Source organism: Amblyomma maculatum, chromosome 8 (genome assembly GCF_055883805.1).
Source record: "Amblyomma maculatum isolate TAMU_Amacu chromosome 8, ASM5588380v1, whole genome shotgun sequence".
Lineage (NCBI taxonomy): Eukaryota > Metazoa > Arthropoda > Arachnida > Ixodida > Ixodidae > Amblyomma > Amblyomma maculatum.
In genome coordinates this window covers 49,548,593-49,558,196 of record NC_139351.1, presented here as the reverse complement: position 1 = coordinate 49,558,196, position 9,604 = coordinate 49,548,593, and positions in this window count along the sequence as shown.

Genomic DNA, 9,604 nt, shown 5'->3' with positions numbered 1-9,604 from the left:
GCTGCTTATGAAATATCAAAGCACGGTGGATTTTAGGGTTTAAGGCGCGACAAGTGCCCAATATCGGAGGGTACGGTACGGGAAGTGCGTGCGGGGGAGGCCGGTTAAATCTCGTAGATGAAAGCGGTGACTGGGCGCCGCACATGATACGGGCCCGTATAGCACGTAATAAGCTTTTTCGAAACTCAATGCGACGAGAAGACACAAAGAGCAACACAAGGGATCCAGGTAAAAAAAGAGCTGTTGAGGTGGCGGCTGTATTAGTGCTTTCGCTGAGAAGCTTGGGAGGCTTGCAATTGAAAACGGGCGACTTGGCGAGCATGGTCGGCACGGTCATTGACTTTACGGGTGTATTCAGAATGGGGGGACAAGATGTTCGAAACAGTGTGTCAAGCGGCAGTTGAGGCTCACGACGTACAAGAAGTAAAAAGGAGTAGCCTGTAGTGTCGTGACGAGATGCGTAATACGCACATCTTACGTATGGGAGGGCGACACCAGCCACGATGATCAGAGGAGGCGTACAAGGCGAGCAAGATGCGAGTGGCCGCTAAATCAGGCCATTTGTCTGTGGGTGGTAAACGGTCTTCAACTGGTGTTTAGTTGAGCACGCGCGAAGAAGGTCGTCCACAAAAAGGAATGCTGAGAGGAATATGCGGCCACGATCAGTGAGCAGTTGGCGGGGAGCTCCGTGATGCAGAGCCGGCGGCATCAGTATCCGTGCTCGTAAGGAGCACGCGCGTAAGCGTACCGGGTGGCGTAATCTGTGACTACTGCAACCCACCTATTGCCAGAAGTGGGCTCAGGAAAAGGGCAGAGAAGGTCGAAGCCGACGTGATATAACGATTTCGGAGAGATGTCGATCTGCTGAAGAAAGCCAACGGGAGCAGATGGAGGGCATTGCGATGTTGACACTCATCGCACACAAACGTAACGGCGCTGTGAGTGGTAGAGGCCAGGCCAGAAGCAACAACGGACGCGGTCGTACGTGCGAACAACACACAGATGACCAGCAGTTGGGAGATCATGGAGGTCGCGAAGAGCGACTGTTCCTAATTGCTTGGGGGCAACTAGGAGAAGGTCAGGACAAGTGCGCTGATGATTCCGATGGTATACATTATCATCAATGAGACCGAAGGAGTTCAGTGGAGGGCCGGTTTGGACGGACATTCGGCGAAAAACGATGAAGAGAAGTTCCGCATCCCGACGCTGTTCTTCGCCAATAGCTGTAAACGGTGATAGAGAGAACATGTCAATGGCGCATGCACCTGTGGCAGTGCTAGTCTAGGGAACAGGGTATCGTAAGAGGCAGTCAGCGTCTTAGTGCAACCGGCCGGACTTGTAGATCACAGTGCAGTCAAATTCTTGAAGTCGTAGCTCCCAATGCCTAAGGCGACCAATAGGGTCATTCAGAGAGGAAATCCAGCACAGGGCGTGATGATCTGTGACAACTATGAATGGCCTGCTATATAGGTAAGGTGGAAATGTTCCAACAGCCGAGACGAGAGCAAGCACTTTCGCTCGGTGATGGAGTAGTTCTTCTCTGAAGGGAATAGGAGGCCACTGGCCCAGGCAATTGCATAATTAGCGCCGGATTGACACTGGGCAAGGGTTACCCCGATTTCATGGCCACTAGCATCTGCGCAGACTTCCGTAGCAGCTCGCACATTAAAGCGTGCCAAGACTGGTGCGATTGTAAACTTTCTTTTAAGCTGGGCAAAGGCTTGGTCTTGGAGCACCCCCAGTAAAAACTTACATCCTTTTTGAGAAGATCTGTAAGCGGCTGGAAAACCCCGGCTAAAGCTTGAATAAATATACGAAAGCATGAATAAAGACCCAAAAACTTTCTCACATCACTTGCACACCACAGTTCATCGATAGTGTCAAGACTTTCCTGTTATCGTGATTATGTATTTTTGCTCTTGCCACCCCTTACGTAACACCCCTTTTTAGGGGCCTTTAAGGTAATAAAATGATATGAAATGAAATAAATGAAATGAAATGAAAAGTCATTGCTCGAACGGGGCACCGGGAAGTCCTTTACTGCTCGGATTTTCTCTGGATCGGAACTAACATCTGTAGCATCGTCGACTAGGCCTAGTATATTGAGCTGACGACGGGCGAAACGGTAGTTTGAAGAGCTGAGCTGCAGCCCGGTATGGCGGAAGCGTGAAAGAACTTTAGAGATGTGTGTCATGTGAGACGAAAACGTGGGTAAAAACACAATTACATCGTCTAAATTGCACAAGCAAGTGGATCATTTAAATTATTGCAGCGACGAGTCCATCATGCATTCGAAAGTGCCTGGTCATTACATAAGCTGAAAGGCATAACCTTCAACTGATACAGACCGCAGTGACAAACGCAGTCTTCTCATTGTCCTGATCATCCGCAGCAATTTGCCAATAGCTAGATCGTAGGTCAACGGAAAAGAAACATTTGGCTCTGTAGAGGCCGTCCGGGGCACCGTCGATACGAGGAAAGGGATAGACAGTTTTAGTGATCTTATTCAGCTGATGGTAATCCACACAAAAGCGCCACAAGCGCTCTTGTGTGATCCTGTTCTTCTTGATCAGGACGACGAGCTCTGGATCAGGAACTGTGAGAGCTCTGAATAATGTTCTCCACCATTTTTGCCCCTTCCGTCTGGATTACTTTGTCTTTCTGCATGGGAGACCCGGTATGGTCGACGGCGGATAGTAGAGTCGCCACTGTTAATGCGGTTCGTGACAGAACTTGGCCTAGGAAGCTGTTATGGAGTCTGAAGATGTAGGAATGGGACTCTAGAAGTGCACGCTGCTGACAAGATTGAGCAGGCAGAAAATCGGAGGGCAACATTGTCATGATCGCATCAGTCGTAGTAGTTTTGTGGGCAGTATCTGCAGAAGCTCGGGTATGGTCACTGTCCCCTAGGGCAGTTTGCCAGGAATCAAGAGATTAGAACACCGCTATGCATATGCCAGATGGAAGCACTTGGACCTAATTGCTGAAAATGATCAACGGTCATGAGACAGTGTTTTCCTTTGATTGTAGCGATGGTATGGGGCGGTGCAACGCTTCAGAGCAGCAAGAGATCAGAAATAGGCGCAATCAAGTACCATCGGAGACAGATGAGGTAGGACGCAAGGTAACGAATGAGGGGGCTAGTGAGGGCAGAGAAATTTGGTCGGGCGAATACAGCCGGAGAGAAGAATGGAAGGCTTCAGGATTCATGATTAGGAGTATAGGTGCCAGACGCCTTGCGAGCAGTCGATCAGAACAGAGTGTTCTGATAGTAAATCGAGAACGAGGATGAGGTCATGGGCACCAGGGTTTAAAAACAGTGAACTGCACTGGAAGGTCAGGATCATCAATACTAACGCGAGCAGTGCAGAGTACGTCAACAACAAACGCTCCGTCGTCCGCGAAACGCACCCGAGACCGAGCCAGAGTGAAAACTACGTAAACGACGACGAAGGTTTGCACTCATGACAGAGATATGGGCTTTAGTGCCTACAAGCGCACGCACGGGAATGCTGTCACGACAAATGTCTAGTTGGTTCAAGTGCGACGCTTTTAGAGAATATATCTATATATATATATATATATATATATATATATATATATATATATATATATATATATATATATATATATATATATATATATATATATATATATATATATATATATATATATATATATATATATATATATATATATATTGTGAGCCTTCTGTGAACGTTCTTTAATTTTTACATGCCATGATCTTCCTCTTTCATTTGTACATACCATCATCATCATCCCGCGGCGCCGGCGCGCGCCTGGGTTTTCATCGGAGTAAAATGCCAGACACGGAATCCCTTGCCTTGCCGTCTCGACCTTGTCGTCTCGACCTGGCCTTCTTCCACAAGTGGTGGAGGTAGGACTTGATCCCCTTGCTGTTTTGTGCCCTGCCTCTCGCTGGAGCTACGTTCCGGTCGCTGTTTACCGCCTGCCACCATCGTTATGACTACCGAGGGTATCCACGAATCGGCAGCACCCTCTACCTCGGCTGCACCACCCCCTCCGACTGTGCCCACACGACAACGAGACCCGCCGCTGTTCGCTGGTCGTCGCGATGAAGACGTCGATGACTGGCTGGACGCTGCAATAACTACAACCGGTGGGACGATGCTCTAAAATTTCTGAATGTTTCTTTCTACCTCATTGAGGTCGCCAGAACCTGGTTTCTTAACCGCGAACCCCACACCACTAACTGGACCACGTTCAAGCAGCAGTTCCGCTAATATTTTGCGGACCCAGCAGTTCGGACTGAGGTCGCGAAGAATAAGCTCGCCTCTCGCCTCCAAGGTCCCGATGAGTCGTACGCGTCTTACATAGAGGCCATACTTGCACTTTGCCGGCGTATTAGTCCCACCATGCCGGAACCTGAACGCGTACACCACATCTTGAAAGGAATTAATTCAGTGGCATATAACACCCTGATTGCCCAGAATCCTTCTACTGTTGACGCCATTATTGCGACCTGCCAACGTATCGACCAGCTGCAGTCCTCCCAATTGCAGCCCGGCATTGCTACTGGCCCGACCTCTGCTGACCTAGATCTGCGGGCACTGATTCGAGCCATCATCCGGGAGGAGCTCCAAGCCCTCAAGCCTGTCTGTCAACACGGGTGCGATCATTCTTCGATACCTTCTAATGACGCCGGTCTCCGCAACATCATTAAAAATGAGCTGGCAACAATCACTCGGCCTATGGTATCCGACCCTCCTGAACCCCGCCCAGCATCGACTTACGCACACGTCGCAGCCTCACCCTCTTCTTTTGTTCCGCCGCCCCAACTGGCACCGGCCTACAACCACATTAACGCCGTTACGACGGCTCAGCCTACGCCACCCTATTACGCACCTTGGCGCCCCTCTCGCCCAGTGTGCTACTACTGTGGAATCCGAGGGCATATATCCCGCTTCTGTCGTCGACGCATTCAAAACGAGCGGCGTGGTTACGACGCCTTCGAAAGTGACGTACCCTCATATTATCAGCGGCGACCTATTCCCAGCCCACCTCGTCGATCCTCTCCACCGCCGGTATCCTCGTCTGAACCAAATGGCGCCCATGTATCTCGACGCCGGTCCCTTTCCCCATACCGCCGCTCAGTTTCCCCACTCCGCCCCGCAACCACTCTCCCTGTCCGCCATCCGGAAAACTAAGTGTTGCAGTTTCCGGAGGTCAAACTGCACTCTGCGAACTTACTAAAAGTCCTCCTGATCGCCCGTATAACGTGATTGCTGTTATCGCTGAAGGTTTACCGGTTGAAGCTTTGATTGGTACAGGGGCTGCAATTGCTGTCATTCACGCTGATTTGTGCTACCGTTTGCAAAAAGTGACAACACCATATGATGGGCCTGAACTCCGTGGAGCCAATGACGTCCCTTTGCGCCCTTCAGCGAAGTGCACCGTACGAGTTGTTATCGACGGCATCCGCCATCATGTGCAGTTTGCTGTGCTCTCACCTTGTGCGCATCTGATGATTTAAGGACGGGATTTTTTGTCAACCGCTTCAGCGCAAATTTCTTGTGGTGAGCGTGTTATCCATATGATAGACAGCGATTTTTCATCTGACTTTTCTGAACGACGTCATCCCCTTGTTGCTGCCGCTGATACTGTTTTGCCTCCTCAGTGCGAAAAACTGCTTACTGTTGTTTCTCACCACATAACTGACGGGGACGTACTCATAGCACCATCATATAGTCGTCTTACACGCGGCATCGCCTTCCCGTCAAGTCTTGTCCGGTTCCACGACGGCTCAGCGACAGTAGTGGCCACTAAAACCTCACGTGAATACCTCGTGCTCCCAAAAGGAACTTCTCTGCATTGCATGGTGGATGTTCAACCTTTTTCCCTGATGGTGCTCACCGCCCCTCCGCCTCAGCAACGTGTTTCGTCAGACATCTCTCTTTCTGTTCTCGCAAAGACTATTAATCCTAAACTCACGCCGAACCAACGCCAAGAACTGCTGACATTGCTTCGACACCATCAAGCCATTTTTGATGCTACTTCCACACCACTGGGACAGACTAGTGTTGCGCACCATCAGATCATTACTGAAGGTAACTCTATCGTCCGCCGACGGCCTTATCGGGTTTCGATCTCTGAACGAAAAGTAATTGAAGAAAATGTAAATGGCATACTCCATCGCAATATAATTCGTCCCTCAACAAGCCCATGGTCCTCCCCAGTAGTGCTAGTAAAAAAAAGGACGGCTCGGCACGCTTTTGTGTTGATTACCACGCACTCAACAAAATTACCCGCAAAGATGTATATCCGATGCCGCGAATGGATGACGCCCTTGACTCTCTCCAAGGTGCCGAATATTTCTCGACCTTGGACCTCCGCTCAGGTTATTGGCAAATACCTATGCATGAGGACGACAAAGAAAAAAACCGCTTTCGCAACACCCGATGGCCTTTACGAATTTAATGTTATGCCTTTCGGACTTTGTAACGCACCAGCAACATTTGAAAGAATGATCGATACTGTGCTTCGTGGCCTAAAATGGAGAACCTGTTTGTGTTACTTGGACGACATTGTTGTCTTTTTGGCAACCTTTAATGACCATCTCACGCGCCTGAATGAAGTCCTCACCTGTCTCGCTTCGGCAGGCCTCCAGCTCAACACCAAGAAGTGCCACTTTGCACAGAAGGAAATTAGAATATTGGGACATCTGGTCAGCCATGACGGCATTCGCCCAGATCCTGAAAAAAATCATCGCGGTCTTGAACTTTGCTCGTCCACAACGGACTACAGATTTGCGCAGTTTCCTCGGCCTCGCGTCTTATTTTCGGCGTTTTATAAGGCATTTTGCAACTATTGCTGCGCCACTTCATGAGCTACTTTAAGCACGCAGCTCTTTCGTGTGGACTGAACAGTGCGAAACTGCTTTTAATGACCTAAAGCAGGCCCTTACATCAGATCCTGTTCTTGGCCACTTCAGTGACAGCGCTCCAACTATCCTGCACACCGATGCCAGTGGTCACGGTCTTCGCGCTGTACTTCTGCAGCGCGATGCAACTTCGCGTGAGAAAGTGATTGCCTTCGCCAGTCGGACTATGACTCCAGCTGAGAAAAACTACACTATTACAGAACAGGAGTGCCTTGCCGTCGTCTGGGCTGTCCAAAAGTTTCGCCCTTACCTATACGGTCGGCACTTCACTGTTGTGACCGATCACCATGCTCTTTGCTGGTTGTCTTCGCTCAAAAATTTGACAGGCCGACTTGGCCGCTGGATTCTACGCCTGCAAGAATACCATTTCGACGTCACTTATAAATCTGGTCGCCAACACCAAGACGCCGACGCTCTCTTTCGCTGTCCCCTCTCGGAATCAACTTGCTGTTTTTCTTCCCAATGCATTACCACCTCTGACCAGAGCCGACCGTCTCTTTGCTCGACGTATATCACAACCGTTTGTTTTGACGACTCTGAGAACAAGCACGCTCTCCGCTCACAGCAATTAGCCGATGCCTACTGCCGTCCTATTATCGACCGCCTTATCGGCGTTTCGGACCCACCCAATGCTTGGCTTCGCCGACAGCTTTGCAATTTCAAGCTCGAAGATAGCATCCTACTCCGCTATGTGTATTGCCCTGATGGAACTCGCTGGATCCCAGTCGTGCCGCGTGTGCTTCGCCCACGTATACTGGCGGCTCTCCACGATGACGCTACTGCAGGTCACCTTGGTTTTGACAAAACCTACGACCGTGTGAGGAAACGATTCTTTTGGCCTGGCTTATCTTCCACCGTTGCCAAATACGTCGCATCCTGCCCTCTGTGCCAACGTCGCAAACGGCTGACTTCTTCGCCCGCTGTCCTTCTACAACCTCTTTCTTGTCCCGCCACGCCGTTCGACGTAGTCGGCATCGACTTATATGGTCCCCTACCTCTCTCCGATGGGGGTAACCATTAGATTATAACGGCTGTCGACCACCTCACACGCTACGCTGAGACAGCACCTGTACCGACTGGTTCCGCTGAAGAAGTAGGAAAGTTTTTTTTCCAGCAATCGTATTGCGTCATAGCGCTCCTCGGGTGCTCCTGAGTGACCGCGGTACATCCTTCTTATCGAAAGTCGTTGCCGAAGTTCTTCACGCGTCATCCACCCTTCATAAAACAACCTGAAGCTACCACCCCCAGATTAACGGTCTCACTGAACGATTTCATCGAACCTTGTCGGACATGATATGCATGTACATCACACCAGATCATCGAAATTGGGATACTGTTCTACCATTCGTCACATTCGCCTATAATACAGCAGTACAGCGAACTACCGGTTACTCTCCATTTTTCCTTGTTTATGGCCGTCCTCCCACTACAATTCTCGACGCTTCCTTCTTCTCTACTCCCGACTACTCCACGTCAGTACCTGCCCATTTTTTATCTCGTTTGGCCAGATGCTGTCATCTTGCCCGCCTCAACACGGCAGCGTGCCAGGAAGACCGCAAGACTCGCTATGATTCTACACATTGAGTGGTCTCTTTTCGTCCTGGTGACGAAGTACTGCGTTATACACCATTACGCACCCCTGGCCTTAGTGACAAATTCCACCACCGCTACGTAGGTCCCTATGAGGTCATAAGCCAAACTTCCCCAGTGAACTACAAAGTGACGCCTGTTAATCCCCCAGCTGATCGACGCCACCGTGGAACTGAAATTGTTCATGTGTCTCGCTTGAAACCATTTGTGTGCCGCGATGCATCGGTTAGTGAGGAGCGGCCAGGCTGGCCGCTTCCGACCCCCCGGGCAGATTGTGTGAGCCTTCTGTGAACGTTCTTTAATTTGTACATGCCATGATCTTCCTCTTTCATTTGTACATACCATCATCATCATCCCGCGGCGCCGGCGCCGGCGCGCGCCTGGGTTTTGTCATCGGAGTAAAAAGCCAGAAACGGCATCCCTTGCCTTGCCGTCTCGACCTGGCCTTCTTCCACAATATATATATATATATATATGTGTGTGTGTGTGTGTGTGTGTGTGTGTGTGTGTGTGTGTGTGTGTGTGTGTGTGTGTGTGTGTGTGTGTGTGTGTGTGTGTGTGTGTGTGTGTGTGTGTGTGTGTGTGTGTGTGTGTGTGTGTGTGTGTGTGTGTGTGTGTGTGTGTGTGTGTGTGTGTGTGTGTGTGTGTGTGTGTGTGTGTGTGTGTGTGTGTGTGTGTGTGTGTGTGTGTGTGTGTGTGTGTGTGTGTGTGTGTGCAAATAAACCTTAGCAATTTTCTGTACATTCTCAGTATCATTTTTACAGGATAGGCATATAAATTAACTCAGACTGTAATTATGGCGATACAAAGGTTCCAAAGACATGAATATAGAAGCAAAACAGCCAGCAGGTAATAAACGATGTCATACACAGCATATCTGCTAGGTAATAATACAGTTATACATGATAAATAATAAATTACAATACCTTTCTTATACAGTAATGTAGATGGCTTGTTATATTTGGTTCGAAATGGTGTACGTATTGTGTAGTAGTTCTTCTATAATGGTTACAAATTTCGGCAATGCGATGCGCGATGTGTGGATCTAAACAGTTCCATTGCATAACTGCACGTGAAAAAAAAATGAATATC